At 39.9% G+C, this 26,912-nt stretch overlaps 1 protein-coding gene across 3 annotated transcripts in view; it reads right to left on the reverse strand.

The window, feature by feature from the left end:
• Positions 1-26,912, reverse strand: part of pcxb (pyruvate carboxylase b) — a 294,409-nt gene that overhangs the window by 242,409 nt on the left and 25,088 nt on the right. The window lies entirely within an intron of this gene.

The following is a 26,912-nucleotide window of genomic DNA, read 5'->3' on the forward strand; positions in this document are numbered from 1 at the left end:
TCATCCTAAAATAACACTGCATGGTTCAGAGAAAGATTCTACAGGCTGATTCGCTGACAGCAAGGCAACACACTGTCACATTTTATGACACCAAAAAATAAACCGCTATACAGAAAAAGAGAGAGGCTATTTTATACATCTTACACCATGTGTATGTGCTAGGGGATCATCTTTTCCTGTAGAAATCTAATGGCGTCAACTTTGGCCCTTAGAAAATGTTAGGCAGCCAACTTTTATACATCTTATTGAAAACATACAACATAACTAAAAATCGGATTAACCTACAGCTTGGAATTAACAGTAAGGTGCCATATAATACCCAAAGACCCATTTATAGATATTAAAATATTTATTTTAAACAACAAAGAACCTTAATCTCAAGACATCTACCAGCTCCCTCTCCATTCAATTTTTCTTCCTTGCATTCTCCCCCATCTTGCTGAAGCCTGCAATATATATGAGGCCATAACATTTTATACAGGTCTTTCTGATCCTCTGCCCTATTTCTAAAGGCCTCCTCTCAATCTACTCCTCTTTCCACTGCTTATTCTGCCAGTTTTTAGACGAGTGCTGCTCTCATGCTCATATCAATGTACACAGCCCAGTGTTTCTCAAAAAGACATCACCATACCTGGTCCACAGTCTAAGCTCTGATGCAGGTAATTTGACGAAAAACTCAATGCTCACTTATGATGAACAAGACGCTAAAAGACATCTGCTGGCACTTTCTTGGCAACAATCTTAGAAAAAAAACTAATGCACAAAATCTAAACAGAAAAGAAACCAAGCAATCGAGTGTACACGAACACAGTTATAAAAAAAAATATAAAAATTAAAAAATTTAAAAAAAGTGCTTTTCAGACTTACTCCAAAAATCCGACAGCAAAAGCTCACCTTCAAAGATGGATTCTAACTTTCTGAAAAGCCAAACATACATGCATGAAGATAAAACTTAGACTGAATGCCATTTCTACACTACGAAAGGTGAGGACTCCAATTCCCCAGACATGAAATGGCATCACTGCTCTGCACAGTTGCATTCTGCACTTCTTTACTTCGACAGACGCCCACAGCTTAGGTCAGTGGTTCCCAAACTTTTTTTGCTAGGCCCACTTTGTTTTACAAGAAAAATGTTCGCGCGCACATCCTCCAACCACACACACCCATATTTTGCTCCACTGCGGTTTATTTCACACCTCAAACATTTAGTAAACAATTAAGCAAATACAAGTAATCTGCAATAAATTAAGGTAGTAAGAAAATAAACTACTAAGTCTTTTACGCTACGTCCGCACCTACACAGGTATTTTTCAAAACGCAGCTGTGTCGTCCAAACGTAAACGGCGTTTCCAATCACCAAAACAGATTTTTTAAAAACTCCTTTTTTGCCTTTACGTGTGGAGGAAGAATACAGAGTTCGTCATGCAACGTCAAAGGTATGTGCCTTTTTTCACGTCACGCTGTGCGCCACGTTATCGTTTACATGAGATGAATTGCAGAATGGCAGATAGAGACAAAATACTGTTAATCTGACTATCTTCAGGTTTTACAGGCTTACACACGCAGTTACTGTCCCTCCATTTACAAAGGCAGAGGCCTCATGGTGTAATTATTTTACATGTAGTTGTTTTTTTCCTGTGTAATAATATTCAACATTGCTATCAATACATTTGTCAAAAAAAGCCTCTCTGTGCAAAATGGGTTTAAAAACAAACTGTGGGATACTGTTTGTCCATGATTTGAATGGGGGAACAAATCGTGGCAGGATCAGCCCGATATTATTTGTATCCAGCTGTAATTTTACTGTATAAAGAGCCAACATCTCCAAAATGTCAGGAGTAGTTAGTAATTACAACAAGTGTTTGTAAACCACAAATCAAGAATGTGGGATACTGTTTGTCCGTGATTTGAAGAGCCCAGCGCTGCTCCCGACGAAGGGAAAACCAATTCTGCAGGGGAGACCTACCTCAGCACATATGCAGGTGAAACCAAAGGGCAGATATGCTTCACCATATTTTCTAGTCTTTGGCTTAGAATAAAGTTGGTTTGGAAACATATTCAGCGATGCTTCATCTCCTGCTTTGCGTTTATGGAGGTGCCCCGTGCCAGCAGTGTCCAAGCGTTTTGTTTTGGGGGTTTTTTCCCTTTTCATTCCGTGCCCCCTGCAATGGCTCTGCACCCCCCCCCTAGGGGGCGGGCCCCAGACTTTGGGAAAGTCTGGCTTAGGTGAATATGAGAAAGCACCAGCACTAAACCTCCCATGAAATGTATTTATATTCTTCTAAGCTAAAAAAAAAAAAAAAGGTTTTAAAAAAAGCTGAAAAGAAAAACAGAAAAACACTCGCTCAGAAACATCACTGATATCTGGTATAAATCTGGTATACCCTCCTCTCATCTCTCAGGTGGGGAAGTGCATATTTCAGAAGAGGACTGGTTTCAAAATATGGTCCAGCAAGGGCGTGAGGAAAATAGACCTTTATTCGACATGCAGCTTTCTTCCATTTGGCGCCCTGTACCAAACATGACATTTCTAAAAGGCAGTGCTTTAACTCTCTTATACCAGGAAACCTAAAAGAGGTCACGTTTCTATTTTTCACAGCCTTGATGTCTCATGATGACGAGACCAGCATAGGTCAGCTAGACGTGTGAAAGAATAGACACTCGAAAAGATAGGAGAAGTTGAATGGCAAATGTGATGTTTTAAGTGTATTTTAATGCCATTACGATACAAGACGCTAATGAAAACATATCACCCTGGAAAAGCTGAGCCGTTAGTCCCGCACTCAGTGCCTTTTTCTTAACATTTGTGTCCGTTTGTGAGGGGACTGTTTAAAGCTGAATGCAAATTGAAGACTGCTTTTCAGATTGCAACTCATACCCCTGGTATGTAGATACCAGAATCAATGTGTGTTCCAGGTATACATCCAAATCACTTCACTGTAACTGTAAGCAGTCAAGCCAAAATCAGTCATCCTTGCAGTCAGTAGGACAAACTTATGGAGAAAAATGCTACATTACACTGCAGACACTGACTTATACAATCAGCAGTTTTTGATCTCGACTTCCATTACTTGGTTTGCATTTAATCGTTTTATTATTAATGTTTAATATATGATGATGGTCTAAGAGCAATCTAATAAAAATGTTCCAAATACAAACATTTAAGCCTTCAATAAGTTATTATTTTCATAGTATACGTGTAACCGTTTTACATCACCGGTCAGTCACATTGCAAGAATCTCTGATATACGGGCAGCAAGTCGAGCAGCAAGTCGAGCAGCATGCACAGAGAAAGAGCCAAGGACCTGTCAAAGCTCAATAGCGCGCAGCTTTGGTTCGTTATTAATTACAGCTGCAATACGATCAAATGTTTGCAGTGAAAAGCAGATTGCTTCAAACCTCAGGGTAAGAATATCCTCCATTTCAACCTGGAATTAAATTTTTAAAGTGGGGAAGTAGAAAGTACCGACATCAAGTCACACAATCAGAAGGTAAAAACACATTTTGACAGTAATGATTTCCAATCGTGCTTGCTAAATGTTGATTTTGCTGGGATGAAGAAATCCCCTCAGACCTTGAAAAGATTAAGCGTTATATAGCAAAAAAAGAGCATGTGAGAGTGTGTGCTGAATTCAAATGGTGGTACACACTGCAGGACAAAGATGTTCAGTCTCAAAGTCTCCTGTTACCCCTTCAACTGAACGCACAACATTTTCCTCAAATCCCACTTCTCATGTTTTGCACCCTGCTAAAGTTGAAGACTTTGCATTTTTCTTCACTGCTCCCCATTCATTTCACCTCACCAAACCTCCCCTCTTTCTTGAGTCAGCCTCTCCTCACATCTTAATGTTGTGCATCATTTCTCATTTTTGTTAGGTCAGCTAGCGCCTCCTCCCTCTCTTCCACTTTGCTTTTATTTCTCAGTCACTCCCCTTTGTCTCTCACTCTGCCCTCAATCACCCTTCGCTCTGTCAGCAGTTAATGGAAGCATAATGAGCTTGTTGTCTATAAAATGATGAGAAGTGGGAATGAATGCAGCTGTCTAATGATCAAAGGGTAGGGAACAGAACAAGGCCGGACCAAAGGAGGGCACAAACACACATGGCTATACACTAATACAAGCGGAGTGAACACACTGCTGCAAACAGAGTAATGTTTACTAATGTAGACTGGCGTGTGGCCTGAATCAGACAGAAACAATCCATTCTCAGCAGAAATGCATGTTTAGCAACTTAGCAACCGAAAACTCAGGCTAAAACACTATTGTTCCCCTAATATCCACTTGCTTCCCCACTCCTTCCTCCTCTCCACTCCCTCAGTCTCACACAGAAATGGGTTTTCAACTCCCTAAAGATGCAGTTCTGTGCACACTCCTGAGTGCAGCTGCATTTGTGTGCGAGCCTAAGATTTGGCTGTAGTCTGGATGACAACACCCACACTACAGCATCTGACACAGCTGAAGGGAGGTGAACCGGAAAGAAACAGGAAACAAGGAAACTGCAGCGGCAAGAAAAATAGGAGCGAAGGGGGTTTGTTATCGTTTGCTGCCAGCTCTACGTGTGTGTCGTGTCAATCTGATACGTTTTATGCATCACAATTAGTGTCAGCAAAATGTAGGATGTGCACTGATCGGTACAGAATTATGAGCACTTGACAAATAGTGTGTTGTTCACTCTTGATGCCAAAACAGTCCTGACCCACTGAGGCATGCACTACACCTCTGAAGGTGTGCTGTGGTATCTTGCACCAAGATGTTAGCAACAGATACTTTAAGTCCTGTAAGTTGCGACGTGGGGCCTCCATGCATTGGACCCATTTGTCCAGAACATCCCTTAAATGCAGGATTGGATTTAGATTTGGGGAATTTGGAGCCCAAGTCAATACTTGTTGTTGTGCTCAAAGTATTCCTGGCTCATTTTTGCTTTGTGGCAGGTGTCACAGTACCATCCACTCAAGGATTTGGCCACTGGGATGTGAGGGATGTGGGTAAAAAGGCAGAGTGTACTAAATTGCCCTCAATATAATGACTTGGGCAGGTGTGAGATGCAAGTGTTTTGAGTAAGCAGGCACTTAAGCATCTCTGAGTGTTTTGCTTTCCTTTTGTTTATTTGGAAATGATCATTTTTATGTCAATGAAATACTGACCTGTCCACAGCACGGGGTGAGAAACCGCAACTCAAGACCAGACTGCGTGAGCTAGCCCAAATCCCCCTAAGTAAAGACTGAGCGAGTGGAGGCACGGTCATTTGCCTAGTGAGCCCAGAGCTGTCCAGGTAATACCACACACATATCTTGCACCTCGTGTGTGTGGCACAGTTCTCCAATTGAGCCTAGAGTGATGCAAAATTAATGTTTTACGCACATAGACAAAGTGGTTCAGTGACCATGACACAGGGCACATTATCCTCCTGAAAGAGGCCACAGAGATCAGGGAATACCATTTCCATGAGTGCAGGTACACTGTGTGCAGCAATGCTTAGGTAGGCGTTACGTGTCAAAGTAACATCCACATGGATGGCAGGACACAAAGTTTCCCAGCAGAACATTGCCCAAAGCGTCGCACTGCCTCCACCCACTTGCCTTCTTCCCATATTGTCAGTTGTGTAGTTATGAGTGATCAGTGTATGGTCACAGTATCAATGTCCCCATCTACAAACTTTACAGCATATAGATAAAGGATATAAAGCAAATAACGGCTTCCCACTCGAGCCAGTCTAAATGCTGAATCTTCACCTAGCACTGCAAGAGAGTTAAAGTATTAATCAATGATTCTTGGTCACCATTACTGCTGCAGCCAACAGAGACAAATTTGTAGAATAGTCTCATGATTAACAATGTCTAATGAGAATGAGTGATAGATGACCCAATTCTATGAAGAGCAGAGGAATCGCTAAAATCACCCACATTTGCCCTCCCTCAGTTCTACTGGGACTTACTTCCTCTTAAAAGGGATTTTTCCTTCCCACTTGAAGCTGCTGTTGGCCTTCTACCGCTCCTCAGTACAGAGCGTACTCTCCTACTTCCTGAGTATTTGGTGCACAGTGGTTACAACCGAGAACAGGAAGGCTGCACAGAGGGTAATTAAGACCAACCCAAAAAAAATTAAATAAAATTAAAAAAATAAAAATCACTGGCTGCCCTCTGCCACCCCTGGAGACCATCGTTAGATCCTCTTGTCTCAGGAGAACAAGGGCCATCACAGGTGACCCCTTGCACCCCCCCACCTGTTTGACAAGCTGCTCTCTAGTTAATCAGGTCCCACACCAAACACAAAAGGCTTCTTTACCAGGGCCATTCAGACTATTCCCCCCACCCCTGCCCACTCACCTCACCAATCTGAGCCACGGTCTGAGTAACCCTCATCACTCAGGCCCTCACACACTGACTCAGGCCAAGTCTTTTTTTCCTTTGCACCACTTTGCAACTGCTCTCTAATGTGTGCCTGTCTTTTTTGTGTACATCCTTGACTGTACACATTTCTCCTGTTTGTTATTTATTCCTATCGTCTGCCATTTATATTATATTCTTGCACAGCTGGTGTGAAGCAACCTTACAGTACATGTACACAATGACAATAAAAGGCCATTCTATTCTAGTGCTAGCTCATAGAGGGTCATGTGTTTGTTGTGGTTTCGGGGTGTGATTCGGCTTTGTATAAATAACGTAGTAGAACTACCTGGCATTGACTTAAATTCAAACTTTCATTATACACCCATCTAAACTGGCATTCACAGACACCACGATTACTAATGACTGGTCTAAACCAACTCACCTCTCATCCTTCGTCTCAATAACAGTCAGTGCCATTGCTGGCAGTAATCTGCCCTATAAATAATATATATAAAATATATATTTTTCCACAAAGCACAATTTTGACATTTCCTATATTGTCTCTGCACTAGTTTAATTTAAATAAGCAGTTTAATTGACTAGAAAATCCTCTGGCTCGTTATCTGCTGGGATAGACTCGAGGGTGTTAGTAAATGGATGCATACTTTATGGGTCTTTACAATGCTGCTGAAAACAACAGTTTAAACAGCAGAGAAAGCTGTTAAAAAAAATGATAAGGTGAAGAAAGCAAGAAAACCCAGAATGTAAATAAGAAAAAGTCAGACCCCAGGGGGAGCAATGACATGGTATAGTGGGGATGGGAAAAAAATTATAACTCAAGTAAAGGATTTAAAAAAAAAGACTTAAAGACAGGAAGGTCACGCAAGGTCACTCAAGACTTAAATACATAATCCAACACGCATAACCAAGAAACACTGAACTGCTGATGCTGCTAGTATGAATGAGCATGTGTCTAATCTCATTTTATTACGAGTTCTTGCTTACTAACAGAAGTTAAAAGGACTAAGGGGGAAGCAGAGCAATAACCATGCATATTTCATTATATAGTCCACAGTCCATTATAAGGGGTTACAATTTCCACATTCATTCTTCAGCCAGTTTGCACCAAAGGCCCTGTGCCTTTCTTAAGAAGAGAGCAGGGGTGAAATGATAGTCGTCTCTTCATTCAAATAACTGAAACGTCTACTCATCTTTCAAATTAAATTTTCCCAAAGGTAAATTACTTTTCCTCCACCTCTGAGAGAGATTTTAGCTTTTACTGCATGTGGCACCAGATTATGACTGCGTGCATTGTTCACATTTCTTCCTCAAGTCCTCATAAGAGCTGACGGGAATTAAAGCTGGTGGTTTTGCACTGCAGTAGACATTTTAGACACACTGTGCATTACTAGGATGCAAAGAAATAATTTAATGTAAACTCATCAGGGCTGCCAAATGAGACCCAACAGGAAACACCAAAATGTGACTGATGATTTCATTAGAAGCTCAAGTGTAATTTAGGAGCTTCTGCCCAAAAATGAGGGATTAATGTGTTTCTGGAGGAAGGTTTCCCTCATTAGTTCAAATAGAAAATAGTCAAACTTTGCCGACTACGCAGTTTAATGTCAAACAGTATGTCACACGCAGCTGGATTAAAGGAGATTTTATACCAGGTGTTGGCGTAGGGTTGAGCGGTATGAGGAAAATCTAATGTTGCAATACGTTTTGGCTGCGTGTTTAAATAACCTCCAAAAACAAATGTTATTTTTAACCATATAGTGCCTAAAACCTGCACTGGTATACTCATTAAAATCAACCATGAATGAAATGTTTATTTTTAACCTTTTTTTTTTTTTTTAATCATAAGTTGCACACAGAGGTTTTTCAAAACAAAAGGCCCATTTTTGCTTATAACATAAAAATGTGATGACCTCAAATTAAAGAAACAAAAGTCTACTTAGCTACTAAAAACTGACCAAGAACAGTCACAGGTATCACAGCTGGTTAATTTAACACTCTTGAATCCTACTACTTATTCCTGCATCTCTCAGGATCTTACAAAGCTTCAAACGATGTAATTATTAATTTAGTCGTCGACAATATTGATAGTCATGACTAGTCGGCTAATCGTGGCAGCCCAGTTACGTTAAAGCCATTTTAACAACCCTACGTGGAAAAACTCGTGATACGTTGAGCATATTTGATTTGAAACCCCCTTTTGGTTCCAAGGGTTTACTTGTACATATGATGACATTTGAAACTTCTCTTCAAATGTCATGTTTAATATGAGTATCGACCAGCGCTTCTACATGACAAGGAAATGCACTTATGTTTAAAGTTATTCCTGTGATGTACAAAGTGATAAATGTGATATTTTGACTCCTCATATCAAGGGTAGGCAACTCCAGGCCTCAAGGGCTGGTGTCCTGCAGGTTTTAGATGTGTCCTTGATCCAATACAGCTGGTTTAAATGGCTAAATTACCTCAACGTGTCTTGAAGCTCTCCAGAGGCTGGTAATGAACTCACTATTTGATTCAGGTGTGTTGACCCAGCATGATATCTAAAACCTGCAGGACCTGGAGTTGCCTACCCCTGTCATATAGCAATCCATCTATGTCTATACGTTATTGTTTGTATTTGCAACAAATGGTTTTAAATAGCTCTATGTAGGCTTATTATCACTTTGACCTTCACCACAATCTATTGACCTTGAAGAGGTCCAAGGTTAAATGTGACATATTAAATCTTTATACAATACTTTCTATTGTACGAATCAGTTTCTAAATTATAAACTGTCAAATCTTCCACAAATAAAATCATTAAGTTGACCTTGAAGACCTAGTTGGAGTTGAGCCAAATTTTAATGGATTGTTGAACGTGACCCCGCTTCACCCCTACAAAGTTTTATGAGAAATCATCCAAAACTTCTCAAACTATCATGTTTCCAGACAAAATGGTGACACGCACACTCTGCCAAAAATAAAACCACATTATGTTTTTGGCAGCAATAAAATAACATTTAAAAAAAAAAAAAAATGTGGGTCTCTTTCTCTATACTTTACATCAGTGTAGAGCTGGGCGATAGAACGATAACGATATGTATCGCGATATAACTTTTACTCGATAGAGAAATTAAGCTATCGCGATAGACCTCGCCGCTCTTGTCCTCTTAAAATAAAAATAAATAAATAAATAAATAAATAAATAAATAAATAAAAGGTCAGCCAATCCAAACTAAGTAGGGCAGAGCCGAACCAATCACAGCCGCAGCGTCACGTCGCGTGACTTGTTACGTACAGCACAAGTGCCAAGCCGCACGTGTTTGTTTGGGAAGCAGCCAGCGGGTAATGGAGCCAGCGCGTAATGGAGGAAATGAGTGTGCCGACTAGAAAAATCAACCGAGCGTGACCGAAGAGAAAACAGATGATGGTTCCAATGCCGGAGAGATTGTCGAACGGAAGAGCCATAGAAGTTCCGTAGTGTGAAGGTATTTCGGCTATTTCAAGTCTGACAAAAAACAGAGTAGCGTGCACTGTAAATTGTGCCGAAAGCAAGTCTGGAAATACAATGAACTGGTGCATGCGTCACACTGTGCGCCACGTTATTGTTTCGGTGAAATGAATTTCTACAATACTGTTAATTGTACTCTCTGCAGTGTTTAAATGCTTACATATACACACAATTACTGTCCCTCCACACATACGACTCGGTTCTGCTTCTATGCCCCAGCTTTGTTTACTTTTTCCCACCGAGGCTTCTAGACTTCTGATTGGCCAACATTTCTGCATGGTTAGGAATCTAGCGCCACCTGCTGCTTTGACATGTTCATAGCAGCGTTTTCCTTCATTTCTGCCTTTATGTGTGGACGGGATTATTTTTTAAAACGAAAGCGGAAAATCTCCGTTTTCAAAAATACCCGTGTACGTGTGGACGTAGCCTCAGTCTCTGACTGGAAGCGCTAATTCGTCATTCGGCTTTTGTCAGACTAAAGTAACTGTTAAAACTGTGTGAAAAGCTAAGCTATACAACAAGGAGAGATTGAGAATTTCCTTTTAGTTCTCAGTTTATTTGATATTGACAAAAGTTAGTCAGTTTTGTCTGTTCTTCTGTAAAACAAACTAAGATTTATTTTTAGAATTAATATTTTGTTTCTAAGTGGAATTGACAATTTAGTCTGTTTCGTTTGTTCTATTTTGAAACTTAAACGCTTTAGCGGCTGCCTTTTGTGTAGTTTGCAATATTTGCCTTTATTTATCTGAAAAAGTCTCGTGTTCCTTAAATACATCTACTCTGAACTTATTATGGGAAATAAATATTTAAATAAAAACAAGCTGCTGATTATTTCACATTTTACTTGTGAGCAACGGCACATTTAAATCTTACAAATATAGTTATTTGGCTTATATCGTGATAGATATCGTTATCACCTGAAATGAAAAAAACATATCGTGATATGAAAAAATCTCATATCGCCCAGCTCTACATCAGTGGTTCTCAAACTTTTCACAAGGAGTACCACCCTTATGACCGACATTAAAGTGCAGTAGTATAGGCCTATTTATCACCAGAGTTTATACAAGACAATTGTATTTTTTATATGAATGTTATTTAACTTAACTGTCATAAACAGGATGTGTAAAGTGATAATAACAACTGTACTGCATTAAAACATTAACAGGTGGGATAGTCTAAAGACTGCTTTAGATCAATATTACTTTGTTTTAAACAAGGAAAAAAAAAAAAAAAAAAAACACAACTGGAACACTTCAAATTTAGAGCCTCTCGTCACAAAAGAGGATCCTGGCCTATGATACAAGCACAAATCCAAACTCAGAATTCCCCCTTCCAGGCTTTAGGCGTCAGAGCCAACCACAGAGCAAACGCACTGCTGCAACACCTGCAATCATGTCTTTGTTCAGCATCTGATGCATTTTGTTGTTGTTTAGATGGTCCAAGGTGAGAGGTTTGACAACTGAAGGCAAAATTAAAGAGCTGCTTCATTTAGCAGTTTCAGAATAGTTATTCTGCCTCTGTACGCCCCCCCCCCCAACACACACACACACACACAGCCATTTATTGTTTGCCTTGCTTAAACCACCGTTACTGAACATTATGACTAATTGTCTCCCCTCACCCACCATTTTCTAGTGCGCCCTCCATGACATTCATCCAACTTTCCCTTGGCTGTAATTTCAGAAAGCAGTTGGCAAGAGTCCCCCCAACATCCCCCCCCAGCTGGCAGAAACAATCAATAGCACCTCTCTTCCTCTAGTCTCAGTCCCAACACCTCACTTAAGCCCCCCCACCTCCCCGCCCCAAAGTCTTCTTCCCTCCCAAATTTTTCTATCCTCCCCAGAATGTCTCAGATCGCCAACTCTGTGGGACTCTACTTCCAAAAAGCTTTTTATGCTCGTCTTAACACAAAAACACTTCCATTCTTAATCAGCAACAAAAACAACCCTGCCCGTCTCACACAGAGCTTAAATGTACAAATTCATGCAGTCCACACAGACATGCACGGTCTGCTGCACGTACATGCCAGCCACCGATACTCAAAATAGCACCCATCCAATCACAAGTGCCAATGTCACCCTGACATGGAAGACTCCTGCACCACTTTATGCATCCTACATTTCACAGACCGCAGCAGAATCCATCTGTGCTTTCTGCACACTGTGCACACAAACTATTGACCAAACTGAAAGAGAGAAGGAAAAAAAGAAAGAACGAACGGAGGTGGTAAAGGATGAAAGAAGAGAAAGTAATTATTTACCGCTTATTGGTGCTTACAATAAACGTGAGATTAGCTTGTCGTTACAGCCACCTTCTTAGACATCCAATTATCTTCCTTTTGTTTCATCAATGCTGTTGTGTTACTGCAGAGCGCTTCATTCAGACTCCTTAATCAACGAGCAGGTGCTACTTTAACATTTTATTGGAGGGAGTCTCTGAAATTTAGTTTTACTATCATTATTTATTTATTTTTTTAAAAAACAATGAGTAGTGTTTCTAAACACTGCATTTACAGCATCGTTCATCAGAGATTGAATAACTGGGAAATGAGAGAAATGAGCAGAACAAGTTTATTTACTTATAATTGTTAATTTGATTACTTGAGACAATATGGGATAAATATAAAAGTTTTTTTATTCCATTTGTTTGGTTGCTGATAGTTTGATTTGGTTCACACTAGAGATGGACCGATCCGATATTACATATCTGTATCGGTCCGATACTGACCTAAATTACTGGATCGGATATCGGAGAAAAATAAAAAATGTAATCCGATCCATTAAATATCACGAAAGCACCTCACAAAACTTGCAACACGCCGTAACTCACCTCAGAACGTTAGCACGTCGGAGCAGTATGCGTCACGTGATAGAGCGGCTGTGGCATGCGGGACCTGTCGGTGGTCTGGATAGCATTTGGAGCTTCGCTAGCAACCCGGCATTTCATCTCCGACAAAGTTATCCCCGAGAGAAGTAAAGCAAGTGTGTAAGTCCATCTCTGAATGTTTGTAAAGCATTCCTGCGTTAAGCTTAACGAGCGACTGCCTCTCCTGCTGCTACTTCAATCATGAAACTGCTTAATGATCAGCTGATCAGCTTTTCTGTCGCGAGTCCGTGTCTCTTGTTTGTTTTTGGCCCACGTTGCACCAGAAAGAGGAAACCAGCGGCTGAACAACAGCAGCACGTTTAAGCTTGATCAGCTGTTGTTAGAATTTATTTAATATTAATTTCTACACCAGGATCTTTTTCTACGTAGCTGACGCTGGTAACTGTGCAGGGGCGGATCTAGCAAAGTTTAGCCAGGGGGGCCGATAGGGCATTAACAGGGAAAAGGGGGCACAAAGACATACTTTTCTTTCTTATTCTCATTTAAAATGTCTCGCTTTTAATTATTCAATATTTATCTGAATCTTACACCCAAAGTTTTAATCTGATGTAAAATGTATAGAAGTCCATTACTGCATATAGTAACTGTTAAGTCTAATATACCCTAGTAAGCTATAGTACTTTTTCCTTTGGGAAGGTACCATCTGTGCAGTCTGCAATTTTGTTGAAGAAAGATGTTGAATCTATTTAATATTTCTTGAAAAATAATTGATTTCTGTGCATTTTTTTTCACACTGCATCAAATTAAGGTTGATTACGTCGATTAAGCATCATGAGGTGGAGCGTGAGGGGTGGTTCCCTATTTTTTATTTATTTATTTTTGTTGTTGCTGGGAGTTGGAACCCTATTAGTTAGGTTGCTTAATATTTACGCTAAGTACTCTTTAAAATACCAGAATAGGGAGGATGGTGTAGGTTGAAGTTTATTAGATTGATCAGTATTGCTGAACTATGAAATTTTTTTTTTTTTTTTTTGCATACAGGTATAACAGAATAGCTTTAGTGTAGTTGTTGTTTTAAACTTGAGTATGAACTTATACAAAATGCAGCAAGATATTTAAAAAAACAGTTTTGTTGATTAAAAACACTATATCGGATTCATATCGGTATCGGCAGATATCCAAATTTATGATATCGGTATCGGACATAAAAAAGTGGTATCGTGCCATCTCTAGTTCACACACAAAACATTGTGTTGGCCTAGTTATACCATTTTAAGAAGTTAACAGCATTAATGCGTGTACTGCTAAAGAACTGACACTGTAGCTCATCCGGATCATAATCTAGCAGAACTCGCAGGTTATCGGGTGTAAAAACTTTGGTTAGAGAGCGGAAGAGCACCAAAACAAAGGAAAAACACGGTGGGGTTTTCTAGTTGAATATTTCAGAATGCTTTCAGGCTTTTGAGGACAAAAAGGTTTTGAAGCCACAAATGGGTGTAAACACACAGAAGCATGCTGACAGACTGTTGGTGGGTCTGCGGGTAGAGAAAATGTTTACAATCCACTGACCAGCTCCAGAGACAAAGTGTCAGTCTGAATTTGCGAGCCCCCTCCCGTACGTGTCGACGGGGAACATGAATCGTCTCGGCTAGAGCGCATCGTCTCTTCGCTCACCGTCGCCATGGTGATTGACAGCAGAACTAATTCTGCATTTAACACCCTGGATTGACAGACGTGTGTACACACAAACAGCTTTACAGAAGGACAGGCAGGGGAAAGGGCCTGAAAAACCACAGGAGATGGCAGAGACACTCGAAACATCGGTCACTAAAAAGACCGCCTTAAATCCTTGGAAAAAAAACACAGCAGGTGCTGCCATTTAAGAATGGCGGCATACTAGTATCACTGAGAGTCCAAAAATCCAAGACAAAGACCAAAGAGGGAGAAATGGGAATCCTTTCTTCTCCTTAAATGAACTGGCATCCAACAGACAAACACCTGCTCTTATTTTTAGGACATCAGTTCTTTTCTTTAGTTCTTCTGACTGATAGGAAACAAAATCATGGACTAGAATGATATCTTACTACAAACTAGTGGTTCTGGTTGTTTATTACATCCATGAATACAGTTACACAGATGCAAAGGGGAAAAAAAGCTTCATTGTGCAGTTTTTCCCTTCATCCTGTTTGTGTCAGCACAAGGATAAATTATTGTAAATCACTTCTTTACACCATTGAACACTTTAACTTCTGAAATTCGATAGTCGTTTAACAGCTGTGCCACAATAGCGCAACAAGTTAGAAGCAACACAATAAACCTCAATCGTGCACATTGTATCCGACTTTTGCTGCCCACCTAACACTAAACTGTACAGTGAAAGATATGCATCTACAATTCTTTTACTACGTACTTGTTTTTAGGATGAAATATAAAACTTAAATTTTCTTTCAATAAAATCCAAATAAATATGTATGAAGTCAAATGGGTAACGTTCAGCTACAGCACTACCACTAACAAGCATTTTCTGTGCATATAAACTAAGACTATGTGCCACAGTCACCCTGGTTTATCCTGCTCTGTGTTCTTTATTAGAAATAATGGTTTGCACACTGCAGAGCTCCAGATTCTTTAATCATTGCATCCAGTGATGTTTCAAGCACACCTGCTGTTCAGCATTTCTGTTCTCCGTGTTCCTTTATTACAGTGAACATGTATTCTGCATACATCTGTAGGTTTTTATCCTACACTACAGAGCACCTCGACATGACAGTTCTGATTTGGAGCTTCAGTAATATCTTTGTAACTATCATGTTTTCAACTTCAGTAACAGGAGAACAGTTTATTGTACCATATCACAACAAAGTGAAATGACCTAAAAACAGTCTCGTAAGCGCAATAATTTTTCCCTGAAAAGCAAACAAATCCACAATTAACCAATTTGAATAATATTTGACAAACACCAGTGCGCCCAGCTGTTATGTGAAACTGTGCTACACAAATGTGTAAGCCACTTGCATATTTATCTAACCACCGATATAAAGAATGCTCTTGGGGAGTAAAGGAGACAAAAGGGGAAAGAAGAAGGAGGGGAAAATAGTAGTGTTTTGATGTCTTTATCTCCACATTTCATAATACAAACCATAGAGGCCATTAGTCATGGGTGATATAGCTTCAAAATATCAATAACTCAAAGAAACTTGTGATAATGATGATATAGAAAAGAAATGGTGCTTACAGACAGCAGCATGTATTAGTGCAAACAAAATTAGGGGCATTTTTCCTCCTCTCCCAATGAGCTACTCCCACTCCTGATAGGCTACCAGCGAAGTCCAAGTGTTATATTGAGACATCTGTGATATAGATGGGCTGTGCATTTATGTTCTCTAGCTCACAAAACAAAATCATAAAGCCCAAATGTCTGACAGCGAGCGTAGCATGTCAGCCTCCGATGACAAAGGAAGCCACTCCAGCAGCATGAAAGGGGTTTCAGCACAGGGTAGACTAGGGCTGCTCGATTATGGCAAAAATGATAATCACGATTATTTTCACTGAAATTGAGATCACGATTATTTGACGATATTTATTTAACCCTTTAAGACCTACTATAGAACCAAGTCCACCAGAGCTTATATTATTTTTTTTTTACATGCTGTAGTGCCATTTGTGGGAGCATTTCAAGTTGCTATACATCAATACAACTGTTATAGCCCATATTTTAATAATATGTATGCATTAAGTCCATAGTAATTACATAAATTGCAAAAAAGTGCAATAAACTACAAAAAAAATTGAAAATCGCTTTTGTTTTGTTTACATATATTTCTACTTGGAGAAATTTAAGAGGCTTATCCCTCAAAACTTTAAATACAATAAAGTTGCAAAAAATAGTTTCCCACCACAGGAAATTTATTTTGAGTGTCTTCATAGTTTTATTTTGGAGATACAGCAATTTTTATATACTGCAGGAAAAACAAAAAACAATCCTATGATGCAAATTTGCAAAGAAAACAGCAGGTGCATCATTTCACTGTGGGAAGTGTTACGAACAGCTGATAGGAACGGCAAAGCGTGTTTCTGGAATATTATGTTTTTGTTCCTGCAAGCGCTTTTTATGCAATTTTTGCAAAGCTATATGTGGAACGAAACCGTGACCGAGGACAAGCTGATGGCATCAGATGTAAGTACAACTCCTCCGGTTTCATATGCAAAACAAATTATTGCGCTAGCTTACACGGTTCAGGTTCTACAGGGATTTAAAAATAGTTACGCAAAACGGAGCGTGCTGCTCTGACCGGCTTTAAAGGGTTAACAATGACTTTAAAAAAATAATATAAAAAAGTGTGCAACACCACTGAAGTTTTTTTTTTTAAACTCTCTTTTCAACCAACGGCAGTCACTCTCCAAATAACTTCTGCTTAGCTTTCCGAGCTTCCCTCGGGTCCTCTTAATCAGCGGTCTCCAACCTTTTTTGCGCCACGGACGGTTTATGCCCGACAATATTTTCACAGACCGGCCTTTAAGGTGTCGCGGATAAATGAGGGAGGGGCTAATAATCGGCTCAGTCATTTTTAATGATCGTTGAAAGCCCAGATCGTAATCGTGATTAAAATTCGATTAATTGAGCAGCCCTAGGGTAGACCTCCAACAACTCAATACTTTGGAAAACATCCAACTAAATGTGGAAAACCTTTTCACTACTAGAAGGGAAAGAAAATTAAGTTCAATCTAACCAGCCTATAAAAAGATCCTAGCAGCTGGTGATGTGCAACCCAAAAGTAAACAAATGACTCGACAGAGCATCGCTGCAGAGCTCGCTAATTGCACCCCAAATGACAGGAAGAGCAAACATCAAATGTTAGCACAAAAGTGGCTCCTGCAGTGTTTTTCCAAGAAACTTTAAATACAACACCTGAGTTTAACAATAACTAAAGTACCTTAACCTTCTAACTCTTTAGCAACTAAACAACAGCCGCATATTAAAACTCAATTTGAAATAAGTCTTGTAGCTGGTATGTTGTACCTTGGGTCGAGCTTTTTATCCATTAGCTTAAAGCCACACTTTTTTACCGTGTACCTGCATCTGTAATTTCCACCCACCGTTTGCTCTTCCTGTCACATGGAGCGCAATTAGCGAGCTCTCCAGCGATACTCGCTCGAGTCATTTGTTTACATTTGAGTCGCACATCACCGGCTCTAGTATTTCCTCCGCCTTCACAGCCTGGTAGGACTCGGCTGAGTGTTTGTGCTTCAAGTGTTGAACAAGTTAGTTTGTTGCGACACTAGGGTATGTAAACAGCGCATCACTATATCACAGTATTACATTTTTAATCACATCAACTTACAGTGGTATGATACAGCCCTGCTGGCTACCCCGATTGGCGCTGATGAGCTGTGGACATACTTGATTGTGAGCAGCAGTTCTCTCAAGAGACAGCAGAAAGACGAGTAGGCAAACAGGCACAATACTAAATAGAAATAAATTATTTCTCCTTCTCTCCACTACACTTAAATTATTTTTCTCATGTCATCATGCACACAGATTTCAAGCTCCTGTTCTCCTCTCTCCATCACACTTAAAAAACACTGCAACAAATTTTAATTTTCTGCCGTCTTCCACTCGTGTACAAATAAAAATCAATACTGCTTCATTTCTGCAGGGGGGGGTGGGGGGGGGGGGGGGGGAGTAAACCCCCCCCCACCTGCCACTAAACCAAACAAAACAGATTGAATCAGAGTTTAAAATGCAACAGCCTCAATCATCATCATCACACCACACGAGTACCAGAATTGAATTCCCTAAAACAGCTGCACAAAATGCAGCGTATGACAGCAACTTTGCCTTCTGCCTTCAGATTAAACTGATAAATATACCATGAAACAAAAATGTCAGGCACTGAGGTTTTGCTGGCATTAAAGTTACCTACAAAGGCACACCTGTTTGCTTTTCCTCACCACCACCACCACCACCACCACAACAGTTAAGCTAATTAGGCAGTTCTGTTGCTCACAGATACCCATGGTGAGCTCCTGTGCATAGTAACATCAGGTGTGCATATTATACAGTTAGCTGCAGCTCATTTTGAAACACACAAGATGTGTTTTGTCCTTCACACTCTGAGTTTGACTGCTAAATGCACCAGTGTCTCGAGGCAAACTGTGGAATCAAGTGAACCAAATTCATTACAGCAGCTTAAAATGCAATATCATTGCAGATCATAGGCTTGTGTTCTCATTGCTTACGCTCCTTCATAACAGCTACCTCTGCCAAATTCCAATCATGATATAGAGGTTTGAAAAGAAAGTTGAATATTGCTGCCAAACTGTAACAAAGACAGTTCGAAGAGTTCACTGGAAGAGGCCCAAAGTGTGGGTGAACCAACTGAGCACAATACAGAGAAAACATTAAGCGTGTATCAGATGTAGTTATATCGAGATATCTGGACAGTAAGAGAGAAAAACAAACTTCCCCATAAGAGAACAACACAGACATCAATAAACCTCAACATATGACTACTCATACCATCACATTTTAATATAGGATGATCAATATAATGAGCTCATTTAACATACAAGCATAAAAGAGAATCATTACAATAAAGAGTACTTGGTGAATTATAGCTGCCAAAGAAAACAGGTTAAAAAAAATGCATAGAAACCAGATATCAAAAAGTAATTTATAATACCAAGAGTCTGGTGGCAACATCCCAGCCAAGTCTCACCTAAAAACTATCATATAGCTGCTCCAAGAGTGGAGTTATTCGTTTTCAGTCAATATCTCATGAAGCTGAAAGGCTGTAAACAGCTTGATGACAGGGTGTCAGACCGGGAAGAGTACCACCATGATGGTACCAGTGTAGAAAATGAGGAAAGTGTAACTAAGTAGGTTATCAGTCAGACAGTTCAAAGCTTAAATAGGTTTGGTTTTTTTCAGTATATCTGGTGTTGTGATTTTAAGTTCAGAAATTCAAGCTCGTCTTATTTGTCTAAGAACTGCAACATTTTGCATTTATTTTAGGCGCTCTCATTTTGTGGTCAAACAACCCTATCCTTCATATTCAGAGCACCTCTGAGTTTCCCTTTTAGTTTTGTTCAGCTTGAGCCATGATGTCAGGAAAAGCTTTTTTTATTTTTTTAAAACAAAGCCAGTCAGAAAAAAAATCTAAACAAGAGTGTTTCTGCAGGAGAACCTGTTGAAACAACCCTATGTGCATGTGTGTTTGACACAGACACTCCCTGCACTGATGTGATGCATTTCACCTCTTCATGTCCACATCTGCACCTTCAAACATCTGGCAGAGACAGGTTTCATCTCAAATACCTCATGTTTTTCACATTTTATTTAAGAAAAAAAAAGTTAAAGTTAAGGGAAATTCCTCTTCCCCCCAAAAAAAAAAAAAAAAAAAAAGATATAATAATAAAGTCACATTGATATCAAGATTACAGTTACTGGACCAAAATAATGAGAACTATGTTTTTCCCCAATCAAGCAGCGCTGCCGTACACTACACAGAGCCACACTCTTGTTTTACGTGACACTGCTGCTCTTCTGAACATTTGAAGGAGAGGATATTCAGTACTGTTCATTAATGCAGCAAAAACAGATCAGAATTAATCTGTTGTCAAACACAGTAAATCTAACAGATGATTTATGCACAGCCAGTCAGCAACAACCACTTAGTCTATACTCAATAAGTCAGATCTCTTCGGGCAGTCGTTGCAGCTCCGGAAATGCTAGAGTGTAACAGAATTTGTCAAATGTAATGTGCAGTGTCTGAGACATGTTACTTTATGTCTGTCTACTTATCACAGGACTGTCGAGCATATGTGCAATAAACCACAGCCCATCAGCGCACAGATGTTCCACACTTGCAAGAACCGAAAAACTTCATGGTCAAACTGGGAATTTTGTACTCAAATGCAGATATTCAACTTTATTTCCATCATAAAACTCGTGTCCACCAAGCAAAGACAGATGGGCTTCACTGCAGCTTTCTTTATTAACTCATTGCAGAAGTAAGCGATATAGGACACTACTGCTGCACATCACATATCAAGAGGTATTAAAAAAAAAAAAAAATAATAAGCCAAGCAGTACATGGATGAATGAGCGAGCAATGATGCACCCAATCAGTGGGCCCATCACTGATTATTAAAATCTCACACTGCTATAGTGAGACACATCACTCAGATCTAATCAGGACTGGCTGGGATATACATGGGCGGGTAAAAAGAAATGTCAGCTGTAGACCTTTCACTGAAACACAGACAAAACATCAGAAGCCAGAACCCCTCCCCCCCAATCCTTTTCCAGGCGTATACAAAAATCAGCTGTTTGAACAGCAGATAACACATAAGAGCACAGAGGCATGGTTTGACAACATCTGATTTTCTTGTGAGACCTGACTCTAATGGCTGCAGGAAGTTACTCCAGCTCTCAGCACAAGGGTTTGAGCTCAGTGTTGCCAGGCAACTTTGTTCTCCAGCACATTCTATCAGGAAATGTGACCTGTATCGAGTTCAAAGACTGCACAGTTTCTCTGAAAGACTGATGGAGGCTGCTGATAATGGAAGATGTGTGATATGTACAGATGGAAAAATGATGGGAGGGGGAAAATAAAATAAAATGTATAAAAGCAACACTATGGAGCCACCATTAAAACCAGATAAGAGAGAAACAGCAGGTGTGTGAATGAGAATGGGGAAAAAAGATAAATATTTATACAATGCTATGAAGTAGGATTCAAATCCTCAGAGTTTATATTGTGGAATCTGATATTAAACTGTCACATAGCCACTAAAATGTTACATCAAATATCCAGAGTAAATACAAGAATTAAATAATGCTGCTTGTTGAAGCAAGAAAGCATAAAACGCCCAAATCAAAAAACAAAAAAAATCAAAACATGTCAATAGAAATAGTTGAGGCTGGATTGACCAACGAGTCAGATGCTTTCTTCTTGATGTCATACTAAAAATGAGACCACATCAAATCTGGTATTGCTGCATAATTTGGCAGAAATCTAAGAAAGCAGGCATCTAGTACATACAGAGACTAAAGGAATACAAGCCCATACAAGGACTGTTCAAGCAGGTAGTTAAACATGCAATCAAAATGATGGCTGAACATCCCTTCTCCTTTGAATATGTACCATCACCTCATTTGTTCAAGCCTCCATTAAACCAAGAACTCACTAAAGACTGAACTGATTTTAGCTTTTGTGTCTCTAGCCCTAATAGTGTTTTTATTAATGTATGGATATACACTCAGATACTTCATTAAGTACGCCTATTCTGCTACTCTAAATGCAATTATCCAGTCAGCAAATCAGACTGACGCAAATTGATTGTTTTCAGCATGTAGACATGGTCAAGACTATGTGATGAAGTTCAAACAGAGCATAAGAATGGGGAAGAAAGGTGATTTAATTGGCTCTGAGCGTGCCATGTTTGTTGGTGCGACACAGGCTGATCAGAGAATTTGAGAAACCGCTTATCTGCTAGGATTTTCCTGCACAACCATGTCCAGGGAAAAAGAAAACATCCAGTGAGCAGCAGCTCTCTGGGCAAAAATTACTTGTTGAAGCCGCAGGTCAGAGGAGAACAGCCAGACTGCTTTGAAGTTATAAGGGAACAGTAACACATACCTAGTTGTCATAACCAAGTCATGCAGAAGAGCATTTCTGAGCACACCTTGAATACTGAAGCAGATGTGCTACAGTAGCATAAACGCAACAGTGGACGTCACTTCAAAACAGCTAAGAACAGGACAGACTACAAATCTCAAATACATCTCAAAACTATTGTATCAATTTATAAAATCCCACGTCGCCTCATTCTCGAGTTACAGCATTCAGTTACAGCACCATCCCAGGGTCAGAAATTGGTGTGCGCAACATGAAAGCATGCATCCATCTCTATATCCTCTAACTGATTTCTTGAACATGAAAATGAGTTCACTGTACACAAATGCCACTTTAGAGCACACCTTTGGTATGTGGTTAAATGGGAGATTTTCATCATGGATGTGTGTGACAAATCTATGTGATACCATCATGTCAGTGTGGACCATAACCACCTAGTTTAATCTGTGGCACAAAGAATTAAGGCAGCTCTAAAGGGCAAAACAGGGTCCAAGCCAGAGCTAGAAGGGTGTAAGCAATGAAGTGGCTGGTGAATGTAGTTTTATAGACACACACAGTGTAGTTAGAGGACAATACTTTTTAATGTTCTTCTTTTATGTATGGTTTTATGATTGCAGCTTTTATGATCTCATTCTTATACACAGAAACAGATTGTGGCACTTTGCACAAATTTCCCCTCAGGAAGCGTAAAGTCCACTGAAGTTACAGCAAGTCTAACTGCTAATAATCCCCCTACACTTCATTGCTAGTTTGACTATAGTTGTTGCTGTAACTAGACTCAAGCTCTTCGGTTATAGCAGATCAGCCTGCCCGACTATGTCGTGGTGGAATTTCAGCCCACTCTTCACTGCAGAGTTCCTTTCTTGAACCCACATCTTGAGCAGGCCACTGACAAATTCTAATTTTAACTCTCGCTCACAACCGTTAACTTCAGCTTCAACTCAACTTCATTCTCATTCTGAATTTTCTAGTAGAGCAGAATTCACGTTACCCCCTCAGGTGTGGCACTTCACCTTCCCCTGAAGCAGCCAAAGTATCCCAGCAACGCTGCCACATGTGCGCTTAACTTCGGTATAATGTCTGAGTTTGTGGAATTTCAAGACAATTTAACATTCCACTCGGTTGAAAGAGCACTCTGCTGAAAGGTTTGAGCATCATCAAGATGTATCGTGACAGCAGCCTACTGGGTTAACAGTGTTCTTCACCTCAGTTCTTACATCGACTGAAGTTTTGCCAAGTGTCGCTCAGATATTTCAAACCTCAGATTTCAGGTCTTGACTAAGAGGCGCCCGACTTTAACATCTTACTATTGGAGAATTTCAGACAATCACATCCAGGAAGGTTTATTATCGTCCTTAATCATAGACATGTGTCCCTAGAGACATACAAAGAGCTTAATAATCCTCCTTTTCTTACATATTTTAAGAATATGCCCTTTGTAATTTTGTCCAAGCCAAAAATTACACTCTTGTGTTTCAATTTTACAAACTTTGTGCTTGCTCTCTATGCCTTTTTTGAAGTTCTGAAATGTCACAACAAATAAAACTATCCAGAAGTTATTTGATGTGTGGCTCCATTTTCACATTTGATCAGATGTGCACATAAAAAAAATAAAAATAAAAAAAAGTTGTTTGAAGATTTGACACAAACAAAAAGTAAACAAATCAAACTGTTATACTTTTTCACAGAATCAGATTTGCATGTGTGAGCTTGTTTGAGTCGGCAAGAGGATGAATTGGTTTTACTGAGCACATCTTTATACTACCAACTACGGTTTACAACAGTGTGTTTGGCATTTTTGGCCAGATATTGGGAGTAGGAGGAATGAGGAGGACAGACATAATAACAACAATGTAATGTCTCATACAAAATGCTATTAAATTCAGTGAGTTCCTCATTAAAATGAAAAGACATCAATCAAAATGAAAACTGAAACCAAGATGTCTACCTTTCCAGGCCAGAACTGAAAGAAAGTATAATCAAGCATGGGTATGTAGAAATAATATGAGTATTCCAGTGTGGGTTATAAGAGCTTGCATCACCTTACTTTCACACACATGTATGCACAGGCTGTGACACATGCACACACCCATTAATAATTCTGAAGTAAGCACCAGAGTGCATCCTCAGCATTGCTAAGGGGGTGTTTCAATACCCGAGGTGAGAGCAGGGCTCAGCTCTGAAGTGGAAGCTTCACTGTGGAGACTGACTTAAAGTGAAATGCAGTCACAACACATAGCAGAAAAATGCAAGAACAGTGGTGGGGGAGGGGGAGCAAGTGTGGAAGGAAGAAAATGAAAGGTGATGCAGAGAGAAAGTGAGACCCCTGGTGATAATCTGAAAAGGCTGCAGGTCTGTGAGACTTTCTATTCACCTTTGTTCTACTTTGCAAAAAACTAAGCTGGATGAGAACTCAAGCTCTGTATGCAATAAACAGAAGAGGTAAAATCCAAACATTTATACGACTACTGTTACAACTTTAACTAGTAAAGAACGTAAAATAATCTTTTTAAAAAGAGCCTGTTGCCTCTTACCTGGCCTGAACCCAGAGAGGAAGAAGGGGAGGGGGACACAGACCAGTACACTAAAGGCCAATTTCAAGTTACCAATTAACCTAGCAGTCATATTTGGACTGTGGTTGCAAGTTTGAGTAGAGAACAGAGAAGTCATGCCAGCACAGGAAGAACGTGCAATATCCACCGTAAAGGCCACAGCTGGCCAGCAGATTCAAGGCTTCCTGCTGTGAGACATTAGTGCCAACCGCTGTCCCACAAAAAGCACAACATGTTCATCTTGTCAAGTTAACCAGTTACATTTTTAAAAATCAGCAATACAATATGCCTCATCCCTTTATTACAAGCTTAAGGAGATCAGCAACAATGACAGGCACCAACCAAAGCTATCATAATACAGCAATTCTGGATACACTGCAGATAAGTCATCTATGACCAAGACCATTACCTGTAACTGAGGTCTTAAACTGTAGATCAGCGGTCCCCAACCACGGACTGAGTCGTTTGGTACCGGACCACAAGAGTTGAGGCTCGGCTGTGAAATTTATGGTTTTGAGGGGTTTTAGCGGTTTCTTTTGTTTGTTTGTTTTTTAATCGTTTTTATCATTAACTCTGTTTCCCTGGGTCTTTTCCCATATGTTATGAATAAATCTTTTTTGGTACCGGTACTGGTTTTATTTTGTTGTATTTATCCGCGACCCCTTCAAGGCCAGTCCTTGAAAATATTGTCGGACATACACCGGTCTGTGGGGCAAAAAAGGTTAGGGACCACTGGTATAGATTATATTCTTCAACTGTAACGACGTATCAAATAATTAGATTACTGACTTTTTCCCTGCCCTGACGTCCAATCAGTCGCCAGTCTCCTAATCATTTTCTAAGTGCCACCGTGGGGAGACAAAGTATTGACTCTGGAGAGGTAAACTGGCAGGAGAACCTGCTGTTTGACTAAAAATATATTTGGCGCCAGCGTATCACTAACATATTGAAAGAGAAAGCAATATAATATATTTTATTGACGTTGTCACACTTTTTTTACCATTTGTATTTTACGGTTATTTCTATTTCTGCACTGACGAGTGAAGACACTACATTTCGTCGTATTTAAGTCAGCTGGGAACAAAAAAAACAAAACAAAAAAAAACGGGTATGTGCATGAGCATGCATGCATGCATGCATGCAGTACTCTTGTTGGCACCTGTCATCCTCACACCAGAGCGACATCACTCTCATTTCAAGCTGTAATATGCAGTCAAGAGCTCGCCGCTGCTGCTCTTAAACACACAAGGAGACATGGTTTGTCACTTTAGGCAGACGAGCTGGGTGATGTTGATACGATTACTGGAGAAGGAGAAAAAAAACTCACTGCTAGAGCAAGGTCACATCACCCATCTAAGTCTGTCTTACATAACGATCAGTAACAAAGATCATTCTTCAGCAAATCACCATCCCCGTCTCCAACCTCCTCCCTCATCGCTCCTATCCATTCCTCAACTAGACCATTACCCGAAAAGGCCATTTCTTGAAATCTCTCCTGAGAGATGAGGCTCGACTTAGTCATAGTTGAGCCAACTTTTCAATGATTTATAAAAAAAAAAAAAAAAAAAAAGGCTAAAGACAAGGTGAGATGCTCTCAAACTGTTCAAACACTCATATTCACAATTGCATCCTCAGTCTACACTGCTGACATCCATTTCCACCCATTTTCAAATTACAATTTCATTTTCACAGTTAGGTAAAGCGTCAACATCCCCTTCTAAAAATCACAGGTAGTCGGCACATTAAAATTCTTGGGCAGTATCCCGTGGTCTTGCAGACCAATTATAGACAGGAAAGTGAATTGTATGGGGAATTTGCTCAGGCTTCTTAAAAACAACCCGATGGTTGACAGTACTCGCCAGGAAAGCCTTTTCAGTTTCAGTGAGCCATTTCTTCCCCAGGCTGCCAACTTTTCATAACAAGTGTTCTAAACTTAACGCTGCACATTCGACACACTGAAACCTGCTTTCACAGTCTGCGGAGCAAACGGCGCGTCCAAATGTAGAAGCCGTCTTCACATCAGGACACAACTGCAACGGGGGGGGGCTG

Source organism: Maylandia zebra, linkage group LG3, assembly GCF_041146795.1.
Source record: "Maylandia zebra isolate NMK-2024a linkage group LG3, Mzebra_GT3a, whole genome shotgun sequence".
Lineage (NCBI taxonomy): Eukaryota > Metazoa > Chordata > Actinopteri > Cichliformes > Cichlidae > Maylandia > Maylandia zebra.